The sequence below is a fragment of the Loxodonta africana genome, chromosome 12 (genome assembly GCF_030014295.1).
Source record: "Loxodonta africana isolate mLoxAfr1 chromosome 12, mLoxAfr1.hap2, whole genome shotgun sequence".
NCBI classification, from domain to species: Eukaryota; Metazoa; Chordata; class Mammalia; order Proboscidea; family Elephantidae; genus Loxodonta; species Loxodonta africana.
In genome coordinates, this window is record NC_087353.1 from 60,836,791 (window position 1) to 60,855,221 (window position 18,431).

Consider the following 18,431-nt stretch of genomic DNA (forward strand, 5'->3'; position numbering starts at 1 on the left):
CACTCCTTTACTGTAGAGTATAGATAGACATTTCCTTATAAAGATAATTATATGGAAAGTGAGAGAAAGATAATTCTACAGTGGGGAAATGTGACAAACATTACCTCAGCCAAGAGTTCAAGGTCATCATCAACAGTGATAAATTATGGTGGTAATAAAATTGCACTTTTCCTCTGTGGTCATCCTCCCCAAGCCTAAAACCCCGGTCTAATCATGAACAAAAACACCATACAAATCTCAATTGAGGGGCATTCTTCAAAAATACATGGCCAGTCCTCCTCTAAACTGTCAAAGTCATCAAGAAGCAAGGAAAGCCAGGGAAACTGTCAAAGCTAAGGGGAACCTGAGGAGACATGAAGACTAAATGTAATGTGGTCTCGTGGATGGGACCCTGGAACAGAAAAAAGGACATTAGGTAAAAACTAAGGTCATCTGCATAAACTGTGGACTTTAGTTAATAATAGTGAATCAATATATGCACATTAATTGTGACAAATATACCACACAAATATAAGACGTTAATAATAGGAGATTTTGGGTCCAGGGTATATAGTAACTCTCTGCTCTATCTTCACAGTCTTTCTGTAAATCATAAACTGTTCTAAAATATAAAATACAAAGTTTATTATTATTTTTAAATCATTCTGGGTAATGGGAAGAGAACATACCGAATTCATTCATTAATTCACCAAACATTTATTGAGTATCTGTTATAAGTCAGATGCTCTGCTAGATGCTAGGAACATAGTGTTGTTGTTATGTTGTTTGGTGCCCTGGAGTCAATTCTGACTCGTAGTGACCCATGTGACAGAGTAGAACTGCGCCATAGGGCTTCTTAGGTTGTAGAAAAACCCCATCAGGCAGTTCTACTCTGTTACATGAGGTTACTCTGAGTCAGAATTGACTCCGGGGCACCTAACAACAACAACAGGAGCAATCATTACGGAAGCAGATCGCCAGGTCTTTCTCCCACAGAGCCTCTAGGTGGGTTTGAACTGCCAACCTTTCCATTAGCAGCCAAGCATTTAACCATTGCATCACCAGGGCTCCTTAGGGGCATGGTAAAAACAAACAAACAAACCCACTGCTGTCAAGTCGATTCCAACTCATAGCAATGCTATAGGACAGAGTAGAACTGCCCCATACGGTGTCCAAGGAGTGCTGGGGGATTCAAACTGCAGACCTTTGGTTAGCAGCCAAACTCTTAACCTCTACACCACCAGGGTCTCCAAGGGGCATGATAGTGAACAGAAAAGAAGAAATGCTGGTCCTCATGGAGCTTACTGTCTTCAGGGAGAATCAGGCAAAAATAACATATAAACAAATAAACACATATTTATAAATAATGCTAAGTCACTAAGTAGGCATAAATATTTATGCCTATTCCCAAGAAAGGTGATCCAACCAAATGTGGAAATTATAGAACAATATCATTAATATCACATGCAAGCAAAATTTTGCTGAAGATCATTCAAAAACGGCTGCAGCAGTATGTCGACAGGGAACTGCCAGAAATTCAGGCTGGTTTCTGAAGAGAATGTGGAACCAGGGATATCATTGCTGATGTCAGATGGATCCTGGCTGAAAGCAGAGAATACCAGAAGGATGTTTACCTGTGTTTCATTGACTATGCAAAGGCATTAGTGTGGATCATAACAAATCATGGATAACATTGTGAAGAATGGGAATTCCAGAACACTTAATTGTGCTCAGGAGGAACCTTTACATAGATCTAGGCAATTGTTCGGACAGAACAAGGGAATACTGATTGGTTTAAAGTCAGGAAAGGTGTGCGTCAGGGTTGTATTCTTTTACCATACCTATTCAATCTGTATGCTGAGCAAATAATCCGAGAAGCTGGACTATATGAAGAAGGACGGGGCATCAGGATTGGAGGAAGACTCATTAACAACCTGCATTATGCAGATGACACCACCTTGCTTGCTGAAAGTGAAGAGGACTTGAAGCACTTACTAATGAAGATCAAAGACCACAGCCTTCAGTTTGGATTGCACCTCAACATGAAGAAAACAAAAATCCGCACAGCTGGACCAATGAGCAACATCATGATAAATGGAGAAAAGATTGAAGTTGTCAAGGATTTCATTTTACTTGGATCCATAATCAACAGCCATGGAAGCAGCAGTCAGGAAATCCAAAGACGCATTGCATTGGGTAAATCTGCTGCAAAGGACCTCTTCAAAGTGTTGAAGAGCAAAGATGTCACCCTGAAGACTAAGGTGCGCCTGACCCAAGCCATGGTATTTTCAATCGCATCATATGCATGTGAAAGCTGGACGATGAATAAGGAAGACTGAAGAAGAATTGACGCTTTTGAATTGTGGTGTTGGTGAAGAATATTGAATAGATCGTGGACTGCCAAAAGAATGAACAAATCTGTCTTGGAAGACGTGTGGCCAGAATGCTCCTTAGAGGCAAGGATGGTGAGACTGCGTCTTACATACTTTGGACATGTTGTCAGGAGGGATCAGTCCCTGGAGAAGGACATCATGCTTGGCAGAGTACAGGGTCAGCGGAAAAGAGGAAGACCCTCAAGAAGGTGGATTGACACAGTGGCTGCAACAATGAGCTCAAGCATAACAACGATTGTAAGGATGGCACAGGACTGGGCAGTGTTTCGTTCTGTTGTGCATAGGGTGGCTATGAGTGGGAACCAACTCGACGGCAGCTAACAACAACAACAACAAGTCACTAAAGGAGAAAATTTGTGAGAGATGGATAAGGTCAGAGAGGAAGCCATGCTTAGTTCGGGTGGTCAGAGAGGGCCTCTTTGAGGAGAAGACATTTGAGCTTCCAAGATAAGCAAGAATGAGCTGTGTAAAAAGTGTGTAGAGGACGCGATTGAGTCCCTCAGCAGAGCAGACAACAAATGCAAAAGCCTGAAGCTTGGTGTGGCCAAGAAACTGGGTGACCCTGGCTGAAATTTAATGTGGAAGGGAGGGATGGATAAGATTAAGCTGGGGAGGTAGGTAGTGGGTCATGTCTTATAAGACTTAATAAGCCATGGTGAAGGGCTTAGATTGTACGCTGAATACACCAGGAAGCTTCCGAGCATTTTGCTCTGTGGGTGGTATGAGCCAAATTATATTATAAAAGGATCGGTTTTACTTTTGGGTAGAGAATGGATTATGGAATTTTGAGTGGTAGGCTGAGATAGTGCACATAGAATTGGGGCAAGAGAAGGCCCACCAGGAATAGGTTTTGCAGGTTGAGTAAAAAGGACTTGGTCATGAATTGGCTGTGTGGGAATGGGGGAAGGTAAGGCATTCAGAATTACTCTTGGATTTCTGCTGTGAGGAGTGGTGTCGTTTTCTAAGACCCAAAAAAGACAGGGAAGCCTATATTTTGTCCATTTTGTCCCTCCTATGTGTGTGAGTCTGCATGAGCCCTGGTGGCAGAGTGGTTAAGTGCTCAGCTGCTAACTGAAAGTTTGGCAGTTTGAATTCAACAGCCGCTTCTTGGGAGACAGATGTGGCAGTCTGCTTCCCTAAAGATTTACTGGCTTGGAAACCCTATGGGGCAGTTCCGCTCTGTCCTACACGGTCGCTGTGAGTTGGGATCTACTCTACAGCAATGGGTTTTGGTATGCCCGCATGGTGCAAATGGTGAAGTGCTCAGCTGCTAATAGAAAGGTTGGAGGTTCAAGTCCACGCAGAGGTACCTCAGAAGAAAGGCGCGGTGATCTACTTCTGAAAATTCCACCATTGTAAACCCTATGGAGCACAGTTGTACTGTGACACACATGGGGTTTCCATGAGTTGGAATCGATTTGATGGTAACTGAAAAAAGATATTGAGCATTGTGTTTTCTGTTCTACATGCTTTCTCACATTGTAGCTACTCAGTATTATAAACGAATAAATATATGAATGAGAAATAATAGATGGAGATTAAATTTTGAGTTATATATGCATCGTTAACCACCTTTTACTCTAAGAAACCCCAACTCAGAGCAGAACTGTCCCATAGAGTGTCCAGGGCTGTAATCTTTTCGAAAGCAGATTTCCAGGTCTTTCTCCCACAGAGCTGCCGGTGGGTTCGAACCACCAGCTTTTCAGTTAGCAGCCGAGTGCTTAACCACTGTGCCAGGCGCTTAGCACTAATGGCGACTTTATAGAGTCATTGTTGTTTCCGGTGTTAATGCTGAATGTCTTTTTGCTTCTTTTGTGAGTAGGTAAGATTTAAATACCTCTCCTTGGATTCGCACCAGCCCAGGCTCCTGCAGCCCAGTTTTGAAGATGGTGGCAGCATGAAACAAGGGGCGTGAAAAATAAATCACATTTGCAAGGAGAAAATCAAGTCGTTGCAGTTCAATTATTAATGAGCAGAACTGTTATGTAATGTAGCAGCCCAATTAACAGGTGTCTCTTGGGGAATAATCAAGGCTTAATTTGGCATGATAATTAGTAAGCTCCCCTCCTAGCTTTGGATGGGGGCCCCTGCAGGACAGCCTGATGGCTGGGAATGAGGCGGTATCGCTTTCTTTGCAGCCCTGTTAATTGTATCTTTCCTGAGCATGGGGACAAAACAGATTTACCTATTTCTAGATGCTGGGCCCTGCTACTGGTCTAATAGAGTTGTACTCCTTTCTGGTCTTGCCAGCACTGGTCTTTCTGAAGGGCAACACCGTTACACTTTTGAGATTTCTTTAATTGGCTGAGTTGTAATGGCTGCAGATGCAGGTTTTTGTTTTTTTGTCTTTTTAATAGAACGGGTGGTAGAGTTCCAGTGTTACTAGGCGTATGGCCAGAGTTGACGTGTTCTTTGGAATAACAGGAATTTGACCTGCTTAGGGTAACTGTAAGGAGCTCCGGTGGTGCAGTGGTTAAGCACTTGACAGCTAAGCAAAAAGTCCGTGGTTTAAACCCACCAGGTGCTCTGAGGGAGAAAAGACCCGGTAGTCTGCTCTCATAAAGATTACAATCTTGGAAGCCTTATGGGGCGCTTCAACTCAGTCCTATAGGATCACTTTGAATTGGAATCAACTCAACAGCACCCAACAACAACAACCACCACCACAAGGTAACTGTAATAGCAGGCAACTACAGTTCCCTGGCATAGGCATCCACCTCCTTCACGTTCTCCAGACAGTACTCTTGCTGTAATAAAATGCTAGATGCTTATCCAACTTGTATAGTCATAGAACACAGAAACTTTAAACATTACAAATGGGTGTTATTTTCACTGACAGATTACAAAAAGAAAAAAAAAAATCCCAGAGGAGAGTAAAAAACCATCACCTCTAATTATCCTTCAACCTAGGGATAGCCACTGTTAACATTTGGTAAAATATCTTTGCGGTTACACACACACAGACACTTCTATCCCATATAACTGTTTACACAGACATAATTTCTGTTTACAAAATTGGCGTTGTAGTGTGCGTACTATTTTGTTAACATGTCGTGTGGTCTTAGAAACAGGTTTTGAGCCAGGTCTACACCAGCTTTTCCTAAACTCTCTTCCTCCAGAATTTGGGAGCCTTAATCTGTGCTTTGAGAATAAATCCAAGGCGATTTTCATTTTCTTTACCCCGTTTGGTCATATACATTACACATTCATGAGTTGAAGTCTTTGTTTAAATGTTATAAACATTGTTTCTGGAAAAAAGGGAAAAGACTATTCCCTCCCCAAGCCTCTTATTCACATGTGGAGACCCTGGGTGGCGCAGACGGTTAAGCACTTGACTAGTAGCCAAAAGGTTGATGGTTCGAACCCACCCAGAAGCACCTTGGAGGACAGACCTGACAATCTGCTTCCCAAAGGTCACAGCCTTGAAAACCCCGTGGAGCAGTTCTACCCTGGCACACGTGGAACTGCCATGAGTCACAGTCTGTTACAACTAAAATCACGTGTTAATAGCCCCTGCAGCCATTTTCCTTAAACTTACTAGGTGCTGTCCAGCCTCTTCCGACTCACAGCGACCCCATGTGACAGGGTAGAACTTCCCCATAGGCCTTTTTGGGCTGTAATCTTTATGGGAGCAGATTGCCAGGTCTTTCTCCCTTGGTGCTGCTGGGAGGTTTGAACCACCTTTTGGTTAGTAGCTAAGTGCTTAGTGTTGTGCCACCAAGGCTCCTTTTCCTTAAACTACACTTGGGAAAACGCTGTTGAGCATCTGGATGGCTTTACATTTTTGTTCTGTGTTGCTGTTATAAACACCACTGCAGTGAACATCCTTACACATACATCTACGGGAACACCCAAGATTTCCTTAGAGCTACTCCCTAGAAGAACTAGAGGTCAAAGGGCATGGGCATTTTCAGGCTCACTTTGGTGCACTCCCCTCCCCACACTGGCCCTGCACATTCACAAACCCACAAGGCACGTGTGAGGCTGTCCTTCCCCATTTCTGCCCAAAGCACATTTTTAATTCCAGATTCTGCAGCTTCAGTGGTGATGTAGGAGACCAAATAAGAAAGATTATTAAATTCTTATTTATGTATTCAATTTGCACCAGCCTTTTCCTCCCCCCAAGCTCAAGGAACTGCAGGGGCAACATTAAACTTGTACCTCTCAGCTGTGCTGCTCTGAGAGCAGGGGACTGAGAGGAAGCAGGGGAAGAGAATGCAGATGGGTCAACAGTGCAGATGGAAGACACCTCATGCACTGATAAGTAAGATCTCGAAATGAGTCATTCTGAACCTCTGAAGATGTTTGAGCTGCTATCTCAAAACCCTTGTTCCAGAAGGAAAGCCCCTTCCCATCCCTGCTTTTGATTCTCTCTTATGTTGATAATACGATAGTTATTGTTGAGTGCCATTGATTTGGACTCAGCGACCCTGTGGGACAGAGTAGAACTACCCCCTAGGGTTTCCTAGGCTAAAATTTTTATGAGAGTAGATTCACCAGGTCTTTTCTCCTGTGGAGCTGCTGACCTTTTGGTTAACAACCAAGTACTAACCATTGCACCCCAAGGGTTCCTTGATAGTATGATTATCCTTAGTGAATTTTCACATTTTTTTGCTGCCTACAGACACCTGGTGGGGGGGCAAGTGGAGGTAGAGCTCCAGTCAGAGCCCCTCTCATCAATCCCTGCTCCCCTCCCTAAGGTGACCCTTTCTAATATACACAGATTGAGAGGCAAGGAAGAAAGGCTTGGCGGTCTACTTCAGAAAATTCCTCAGTGAAAGCGCATGGATCACAAATAACCAGAATGTTCCTTAGAAGGGAGGGTGGCAAGACTTCAACTCATTTATTTTGGACATGTCATCAGGAAAGACCAATTACTGGAAAAGGACATCATGTTTGGTAAAATAAAGGGTCCATGAAAATGAGGGAAACCTTCAATGAGATGAATTGATTTCAATAGTCCAAAAATAAACTCAGACATACCAATGATCATGAGTTGAAGTTGACTCCACAGCTGTTCCTCTAACTTTTCGAGTTGCTGTTGTTAATTTGATCTCACATAGATAATTCTGTAAAAGAGCACAATGCTCAAGGCAGGCATACTTATTAAGATAAACTATTTTTTGGTTCAAAAAGATTCCAGGGATAGTTTTGATTTAAGGTTTAAAGATTATCTCAAGGCAATACTTTTGGGGATTCATCCAGCCTCCCATAACGTCAGAAAGTCTAGATTACATTGAGAACTTGAAATTCTGTTCTGTATTCTTTCCCCCTTTTGATCAGAATTCTTCTATAGCATCTTTGATCAAAGTGTTCAGTAATGGTAGCTTGGCACCATCCAGTTCTTCTGGTCTCATGGCAAAGGAGGCACTTGTTTATGGAGGTAACCAGACATGCCATCCATTTCCACAGTGAGGGTCTCTTAAGATGTTTTCACCATGCTCCTTCTGCAACCGTATCAGACAATTCAGTACCAATATTTTTTCCCAATAATTTAAGATGCTCTTAGTTGCTTTACTGAAGGGAAATAGAACACCTCTTAAGGCAACATCTGAGTGTTTTGCTATGATAATTCTGCCACTCTGCATTCACTTAATTTCTAATTAATCAAACATTCAATAAATCATTAGGATAATTACACCTGCTCTCCTCTTCTTGCCCCAGCACATTAGCTCAACTCAGGCAGCTCCCTTGTCTGGCTGTGAGGACAGAGTTCATTTATCTGTCCTGGTTGGCTGTGCATCTCTGCCCCTCCTGAGCCTTGAGAAATGACAGTAAGAAATTGTAATTATTTCTGGCACAATATGTTTGCTTGGTTTCTCTCTTCTTTGCTTCCTACTCCAATGCTTCGCGAGCAACTTAAGCCAACATCTTAGCATCCTAGTGCAGTGGCTGGTTAATTTCACAAGTTTTTTTTTTTAATCATTTTTATTCCCTGACTGTGCTTTTTTTCTAATTACACCATCTCCCCAGGTGAGTGATAATTCCCTCGTCACCATATATCTCAAGCACAGATTATTAAAATAATATAGCTTATGTCATATAAATGTAACAGAAAGTATCTTAAAGATGCTTTATTGAAAGCTGGTAAATCGGTTCAACAGATGAAGGTTTTAAGGCCTGTTTTTAAAAGGTTGCCCAAGTATAAAACCCATTGAATTACTGCTGCATTTTCATACAAGCGGATGCAATTATTTTAAGCATCTAACTGTGCGAAAGACAGATCTGAAAGGGAACAAGCTAAATTCTCTGAGATTAATTAAAGGGTTTCATTTTGTTCTTGATTTAAAAATAAATTTCAAGCATGCATCACTTGTTATTCTCTTGAAGAATTTGCATTGCAGTTTTTTTTTTAATATGGAGAGCGTTAAGCTCCATGAGTTCTTCCTACAATATAGCTAGCAGCTCGTAAAAGAAGGGCTGACCTATTGTCGCAGCCGCATATTCTCCGACATACTTCTTTATACTTTTCCATTTGTGAAGGGTATTAATCTTAAAACTCATTTCCAATGTAAGATTGTGCATTTACATGAATTTCCCATAAGATTGCTCCTGATTCGATCTATGCCCATTGATTTAATTTCTTTTACCTCTCAGAGTCAGTGGTGCTGAAGGGTTTATGGTAATTATAGTGTTGTGGGTTTCAGGGGAACAGTTCGTGGGGACCTTACGTGTGGGTTTGATTCCCTCTAAGCTTGCTCAGCTCTGGAGATAGTGCGGCAAATATCTCTGAGGCAGGGAGCTCGCCTGCCAGATCAGAATGCTGGCTGGTACATAGCCCAAAGGCAAGGGGAAGCTGGAGATGGAATGGCCTGGGGCTACTGGCCAGATGGATCCCAGTTCTAAGGGGGCCCTTTTAAGGTGAATCACATGGCAGTTTTGTGAGTTGGCAGATGGTACAGCCACCTGTGCTCAACGTGAAATGAAATGCAGGCAACCTACTGTCTGAAATATGCCACACACCCTTTGAGAGATGGCATAGTGTTCCAAGAGGAGATTCACCTAATAGTGGGGTCTGGGGAGGAGCAACCACCGCAACAATAGGATGGGTTTTGAGACAGACAGGCTAGGGCTCAAATCTGAGCCCTGTGACTCGGGAACTACATCACTCTAATTTAATTTTCTTCATTTCTCAAAACCCAAATTTTCATCTATCACAGCTCTGTCCAGTGGAATAGAATTCAAACCACATGTACAATTTTAATTGTTCTAGTTGTTGTTGTTTTTAGCTTCCATCGAGTCGGTCCTCAACTCACAGTGACCCCAAGCACAAGGGAACAAAAAGATGCCCTGTCCTGAGCCATCCCCATGCAGTTGTGGATCGGGCTGTTGTAATCCATGGAGTTTTCATTGGCTGTTTTTCAAAAGTAGATCACCAGGCCTTTATTCCTAGTCTGTCTTAAGCTGAAAGCTCTGCCGAAACCTGTTCAACATCATAGCAACACACAAGCCTCCACCGACAGAAGAATGGTGGCCGCACCCGGGAATTCAACCTGGGTCTCCTGCATGGAAGGCAGGAATTCTACCACTGAGCCACCATTGCCCCTGATTTTTAGCAGTCACATTAAAACAAAAAAGTAAAAAAAAAAAAAAAAAAAGTGAAATTAATTTAATAGTATGTTTCCTCTAGCCCAGTATATCCCAAGTATTATCATTTCAGCATGTTGTCAATATAAAAAATTAGTGAGGTATTTTACATACCATTTCCATACTAAATCTTTGGAATCGGATGTGCATATTCCCCAGCTTTCTTCAGTGTGTATTAGCCACATTCCAAGTACAGGTAGTCCCTGATTTACGACGTATTCCAGTTATGATTAACCGAACTTGAGACTTTCGTTTTTTGTGTGTGCATATTATCATTACTAATACGTATGTATACATGTATTAAAATATATCTGTAGGATTATATGTAATGTTTCCAACCCTCAAAGACAAATAAAGATCAGATTTATAAAGATACTGATAATAAAAGGCAATAATAATGAAAGCTAAAAAAAAAAATAGGTATTTGACTTACCTCAGAACCCACTTATGATGGAGTCGTCAGAACAGAACCCTGTTGTAAGTCGGGGACTACCTGTACTCAGGAGCCTCATGTGTTAATGGCTACATATAGGATAGTGCTGTTCTAGCTTATGCATTTTGGGGGTACTCCCAGTTGCAAATGAAAGAAGGCTGATTCCAAGCAGTTCCAGCAAGAAAAGATAATTTGTTTCATGTATGGCTGGATCCAGACCCTCAAACATTGTAATCAGGAAACTATGTCTAGGTTTTCTTTGTTCTCGTGTGGCTCATTGTTGTCGTTCGGTGCCATAGAGTTGATCCTAAACCATAAAACCTTATAAGACAGAGTGGAACTGCCCCAGAGGATTTTCTAGGCTGTAATCTTTATGGGAGCAGATAGCTAAGTCATTCTCTTAAGGATGGTGGGTTCGAGCTACTGACTTTGACTTTTTGGTTAGCAGCCTAGTGCTTAAACATTGTGCCACCAGGGCTAGATGGTAGCAATTATTCTTTTAGAGTAACGTGTCTTACATCTTTGAGATGTTGTATTTGAGATGCTGGTGACAATCCAATTAAGGTCCCTCAAAGGAAACTAGAACTGTGGAAACTAAGAGTAAAGACGGGGCACTGGTGGTCCAGGGGTAGAATTCTTGCCTTCCTTGCGGGAGACTCAGGTTTGATTCCCAGTTAATGCACTGCACGCACAGCTACCACCCATCTGTCTGTCAGGGGAGGCTTTTGTGTTGCTATGATGCTGGGCAGCTTTCCTCGAAGCTTCCAGACTAGGAAGAAAAGCCTGGTGATCTACTTACCAAAAATTGGCCGATGAAAATCCTATGGATCACAATGGTTTGATCCACAATCAATCATGGGGATGGTGCAGGAGTGGGCAGCATTTTATGGGATTGCCATGGGTCTATTAGTTTCTCACACTGTGGGGGCTTGTGTGTTGCTGTGATGCTGAAAGCTATGCCACCGATATTCAGATACCAGCAGGGTCACCCATGGAGGACAGGTTGCAGCTGAGCTTCCAGACTAAGACAGACTAGAAAGAAGGACCCAGCAGTCTACTTCTGAAAAGCATTAGCCAGTGAAAACCTTATGAATAGCAGCAGAACACTGTCTGATATAGTGCTGGGAGATGAGCCCCCAGGTTGGAAGGCACTCAAAAGATGACTGGGGAAGAGCTGCCTCCTCAAAGTAGAGTTGGCCTTAATGACGTGGTTGGAGTAAAGTTTTCGGGACCTTCATTTGCTGATATAGTACGACCCAAAATGAGAAGAAACAGCTGCAAACATCCATTAATAATCAGAACCTGGAATGTACGAAGTATGAATCTAGGAAAATTAGAAATCATCAAAAATGAAATGGAACACATAAACATCGATATCCTAGGCATTAGTGAGCTGAAATGGACTGGTATTGGCCATTTTGAATTGGACAATCATATAGTCTACTACGCTGGGAATGACAACTCGAAGAGGAATGGTGTTGCATTCATCGTCAAAAAGAACATTTCAAGATGTATCCTGAAGTACAACGCTATCAGTGATATCCATACGCCTACAAAGAAGACCAGTTAATACGACTATTATTCAAATATACGCACCAACCACTAAAAACAAAGATAAAGAAATAGAAGGTTTTTATCAGCTGCTGCAGTCTGAACTTGATTGAACATGCAATCAAGATGCGTTGATAATTACCGGCGATTGGAATATGAAAGTTGGACACAAAGAAGAATCAGTAGTTGGAAAATATGGCCTTGGTGATAGAAACAATGCTGGAGATCGAATGATAGAATTTTGCAAGACCAACGACTTCTTCATTGCAGATACCTTCTTTCACCAACATAAACGGCAACTATACACATGAACCTTGCCAGATGGAACACACAGAAATCAAATTGACTACATCTGTGGGAAGAGACAATGGAAAAGCTCAATATCATCAGTCAGGACAAGGCCAGGGGCCAAATGTGAACAGACCATCAATTGCTCCTATGCAAGTTCAAGCTGAAACTGAAGAAAATCAGAGCAAGTCCACTAGAGCCAAAATATGACCTTGAGTATATCCCACATGAATTTAGAGACCATCTGAAGAATAGATTTGAACACTCGTGACCAAAGACCAGACGAGTTGTGGAATGACATCAAGGACATCATCCATGGAGAAAGCAAGAGGTCATTGAAAAGACAGGAAAGAAAGAAAAGACCAAGATAGATGTCAGAGGAGACTCTGAAACTTACTCTCGAATGTCGAGCAGCTAAAATAAAAGGAAGAATTGATGAAGCAAAAGAACTGAACAGAAGATTTCAAAGAGCCTCTGGAGAAGACGAAGTAAAGTATTATAATGACATGTGTAAAATTGCTGGAGATGGAAAAGCAAAAGATAAGAACATACTCAGCATTTCTCAAGCTGAAAGAACTGAAGAAAAAGTTCAAGCCTTGAGTTGCAACGCTGAAGGATTCCATGGGGAAAATACTAAATGATGCAGGAAGTATCTAAAGAAGATGGAAGGAATACACAGAGTCATCATACCAAAAAGAAGTAGTCGATGTTCAACCAGTTCAAGAGGTGGCATATGATCAGGAGCCGATGGTACTGAAGGAAGAAGTCCAAGCTGCTCTGAAGGCATTGGAGAAAAACAAGGCTCCAGAAATTGTTGGAATATCAATTGAGATGTTTCAGCAAACGGATGCAGTGCAGGAGGTGCTCACTCGTCTATGCCAAGAAATATGGAAGACAGCTTCCTGGCCAACTGACTGGAAGAGTTCCATATTTATGTGTATTCCCAAGAAAGGTGATCCAACTGAATGTGGAAATCATAGAACAATATCATTAATATCGGTTTTTGGTGTTTATCATTAATATCACACGTAAACAAAATTTTGCTGAAGATCATTCAAAAACGGCTGCAGCAGTATATTGAGAGGGAACCGCCGGAAATTCAGACCGGTTTCAGAAGAAGACATGGAACCAGGGATATCATTGCTGATGTCAGATGGATCCTGGCTGAAAGCAGAGAATACCAGAAGGATGTTTACCTGTGTTTTATTGACTATGCAAAGGCATTTGACTGTGTGGATCATAACAAACTATGGATAACATTGCGAAGAATGGGAATTCCAGGACATTTACTTGTGCTCGTGAGGAACCTTTACCTAGATCAAGAGGCAATTGTTCAGACAGAACAAGGGGATACTGATTGGATTAAAGTCAGGAAAGGTGTGCATCAGGGTTGTATTCTTTCACCATACCTATTCAATCTGTATGCTGAACAAATAATCCAAGAAGCTGGACTATATGAAGAAGGACGGGGCATCAGGATTGGAGGAAGACTCATTAACAACCTGCGTTATGCAGAAGACACAACCTTGCTTGCCGAATGTGAAGAGGACTTGAAGCACTTACTAATGAAGATCAAAGACCACAGCCTTCAGTATGGATTGCACCTCAACATAAAGAAAACAAAAATCCTCACAACTGGATCAATGAGCAACATCATGATAAACGGAGAAAAGATTGAAGTTGTCAAAGATTTCATTTTACTTGGATCCACAGTCAACAGCTGTGGAAGCAGCAGTCAAGAAATCAAAAGAAGTATTGCATTGGGCAAATCTGCTGCAAAGGACCTCTTCAAAGCATCGAAGAGCAAAGATGTGACCTTGAAGACTAAGGTGCACCTGACCCAAACCATAGTGTTTTCAATCACATCATATGCATGTGAAAGCAGGACAATGAATAAGGAAGACGGAAGAAGAGTTGATGCCTTTGAATTGTGGTGTTGGTGAAGAATATTGAATATACCATGGACTGCCAAAAGAACGAACGAATCTGTCTTAGAAGAAGTGCAGCCAGAATGCTCCTTAGAGGCAAGGATGGCGAGACTGCGTCTTATACACTTTGGACGTGTTGTCAGGAGGGATCAGTCCCTGGAGAAGGATATCATGCTTGGCAGAGTACAGGGTCAGCGGAAAAGAGGAAGACCCTCAACAAGGTGGATTGACACAGTGGCTGTGGCAATGAGCTCAAGCATAATGAGGATTGTGGTGATGGCTCAGGACCGGGCAATGTTTCGTTCTGTTGTGCATAGGGTGGCTATGCGTCGGGACTGACTTGGGGGCACTTAACAACAACAACAACAACAACATGAGTTGAGGGTTGACTTAATGGCAGCTTACAACAGAAAGAGTGGAGCCAGAGTGAAGCCGAGCAACCTAGATGTGGAGGAGCCTTCTTAGGGATGATAGACAAGCCTTGAAGCTGGTGAGGTGATCAGAAGCAGGAAGTATAGCGAGGTCATTGGAGAACCATCTATATTCGGGATTAGTTTTGTTACTTGTACAGAAGTCTGTGTGCTTCAGTGAGGACTGGTGGATCCAGCAGAGCCTGCCACCTGGGACTATGCCACAGAGTTTCCAGATAAAGAATTTAGGAAACAGTCCTCACTCAGAATGAATTTAAGGGGCTAGACCTTATCACTCACACACACACAACAGGGAAACTTTCCCTGAGGCGATGCAGGAGAAAGTTTTAAACTTTTCTTTTTTCTTTCTTTCCTTTTTTAACCCTGTTCTTTTGAATTATCTTCAAAAGTGCTTTAGAGTGTTGGGCCAGGTTAAGGAGGGACAGATGGGGTTAGTGATTTTGAATGTTACAGCTTTATCTTGGTGCATTATAAATATGTGATGCCATTTAATGTAGCAGGCCATCAAGTAAATAAACAAACGATTGCCAAGTTTGTAATTGGCAAGGAAAGAGGTTATAATCTATAAGGAGCTTCGTGTCCCAACCAATTTACTCTCTAACAGAACTTTATCGCCTCTGTCGTGGAAAACTCCCGAGGAGCCTTAAGAGCTGAAAACCTGGATTGGCTGAGCTTGGCTTCTCTAGGGACGTTTTCCTTTCTGGCTTCATCTCCCACCCAGATATGACACTTGGAAAACCCATTTATTTAAAATGCAGCTGCTCACCTGGCCCGGTAATGCCTGGTCTGCTGTTTGTGGGTGGCTTTTATCCTGTGAGTCGGAAAGAAGTGAATTGCGTGGTGGAATCCATTTTAAATCCTTCTCTGCTACACAAAATTGGGAAATAAAATGGCGTGTTTCGTGGGAACATTAACCAGTGCTGTCTGGGTTTCTTAGCAGTGTGGGAAGGCCCTTCGAGATCAAGGTTCTGCCTACTTCTGCAGCTTGGTACCTGCCCTTGTCTCTCTGGGACAATGGTTAATGCTGGACCACCTTGCAAAGCTGGCCAGGTGCGCAGTACACACGTAGGGGGCGCTATTGGGCTCGCAGCCTTCATGAATGGAGCCACTACAGCGTGTGAGCCCACTCTGCCCAGTAGTACACGGTGGCCCTGGTGAAGTGGAGATAATAATAACACCTTCCCCATGGTACTGTTGTTAGACATGATGTAATAAATTAACTTGGCATGTACTTTCTTTTTGCCTAGACTACTCCGGGGTAAACTCTTTTTACTCTTCAAAATCCACTGCCGGTACCATCTTCTCGATACTTTTCATGGTCAGTTTTTCTGTCCCTCCTCTTTAAAAGTCAAACCCATTGCCTTTAAGTCAATTTTGACTTATAGTGACCCTATAGGGCGAAGTAGAACTGCCCCATAGGGTGTCCAAGGCTATAATCTTTATGGAAGCAGACTGCCACATCTTTCGCCTGCAAAGCAGCTGGTGGGTTCAAACCACTAACTTTGCAGTTAGCAGAAGAGCACTTAACCACTGCACCACCAGGACTCCTCTCTATATCTATATCCATTACTGTCAAGTCAATGCAGACTCATAGTGACCCTATAGGACAGAGTAGAACTGCCTCATAGGTTTCCAAGGCTCACTATGAGTTGGAATTGACTCGATGGCAGTGGGTTTGGTTTGGGTTTAATCTTTACAGAAACAGACTGTCATATATCTATAGCTTGTATATGTAGCCCTGGTTAAGAGCACAGCTGCTAATCAAACCGTCCGTAGTTCGAATCCACTAGCCCCTCCTTGGAAATCTTACAGGGCAGTTCTACTCTGTCCTATAGGGTTACTATGAGTCAGAATTGGCAAGATGGCAACGGGTTACATATATGTGTATGTGTATATATATACACACACAAACAAATACATATATGAATACATATGTATACATACGTATGTGTATGTATATATATATTTTGTGGCCAATTGTATTTGCACATGCCTATTTCTTCTGCTAAAATGTGTTTGTGTGTTTCATTGCCTGCCTAGAACTTATTCTTACATCTCCAGAGAACAGAACCTATCAAGGTGTCTTTTAAGTAACTGCCCCTTGCCTCATTCAGACAGGGCATTCAGACATTGCTCTCTGACTCTAGGTGTAACACCCATGACTCAAGCTTATCCGGTTGTTTTTTCCATTCACCTTGCCATGATGACTGGTTCCCCAATAAGTCTATCCAATGGACAAGATTCTTTGTGCCGGGATCAACAGACTAATAGGATATAGACCTGGAGTAGCTCGTGCCTAGGTTATCACTATATGGGCAAAACCAGTCTGAACACAGAGAAAAGTGATGAAAAGTTATTCATTTCTAATACAATTTGAATGTCAACCCCTGCATCTAATCAAGCTTGAAGCTCTGAACTTTTCAGGTTTCCATTAAGTCAAAACCCCTCCCGAACCCCTTTTGTGCATAAGCTAGCTCAAGATATCTTACCAAAGCTTGAACCCAAAGCTTTTGTCCAAGAGTTCACTTACTATTGCATGAGAAATTCCAGGGCAGGGTGGTATAGCTGCATGGCACCTGTTGGTACTCATTTCGTTAAATTCAAAAAATGCTGAAATGACAGAAGTTTAGAGGCAGGGATTGAATAACTGAAAATTGTGCATCATCAACCAGATGAATTAAGATAGCCTCTGAGACTGAAAGGCTTAAGTCATTTTCTAATCAGAAACGTGGTAATGTTTACATGTCACATCGTGGGTCGACTCTCTCCATCAGCTCAGCAAGTGTCTGCCTGAACTGACAAGTGATAAACCCGTTGAAAGCTCTAGTCACATTGTTTGGTTATTGAAGATGCTGCTAGACCTGGGACATGTCGTCTGTGTGTGCTTTGGGGGCCACGAGTCTATACATGGACCTAGCAGAATATACTGGGTTATTCAGGCATTCTCTATTCATCAAGACGGAGCTTTGTGGAGTGGCTTCGGACTGGAGGGATCTTGTAGTTAAAGTCACAAGGATGTGTTTCTTTGCCTTCCTTTGGCATGAGTCAGTAGTTCTCACCAAGCTGGTGGGCGTTTTCTGCAGAGAACCTAACCACTGATTTCTTGCAAAGATGCTTTACGTTTTACTTCCACAGTCTCGTTAATACAAAGTCACCATAAAAAATTATAACCACAGTTAGTATTTCTTTATTGGTACTCTCCTGGGTGCACAGACTATTCAGGGCTCAGCTATTAACCAAAAGGTTAGCGGTTTGAATCCACCCAGAAGCACCTCAGAAGAAAGACCGGGTGATCTCCTCCTGAAAAATCAGTCATGAAGACCCCTCTGGGGGGCAGTTCTCCTCTGAGACACGTGGGGTCACTGTGAACCAGAATCAACTCGACAGCAGCTGGTACCAGTGCTTTCCGGTTGCTAGGGGTACCAGAGCCGGAGATGGAAAACCAAGAGGGAGGGACATGCGGCGTTTCTGTTTCTCAAGCTGAAAGAACTGAAGAAAAAATTCAAGCCTCGAGTTGCAATAGTGAAGGATTCCATGGGGAAAATATTAAATGACGCAGGAAACATCAAAAGAAGATGGAAGGGATACACAGTTATTACACCAAAAAGAATTAGTCGATGTTCAACCATTTCAAGAGGTGGCATATGATCAGGAACTGATGGTACTGAAGGAAGAAGTCCAAGCTGCTCTGAAGGCATTGGAGAAAAACAAGGCTCCAGGAATTGATGGAATATCAATTGAGATGTTTCAGCAAACAGGTGCAGCACTGGAGGTGCTCATTTGTCTGTGCCAAGAAATATGGAAGACAGCTTCCTGGCCAACTGACTGGAAGAGATCCATA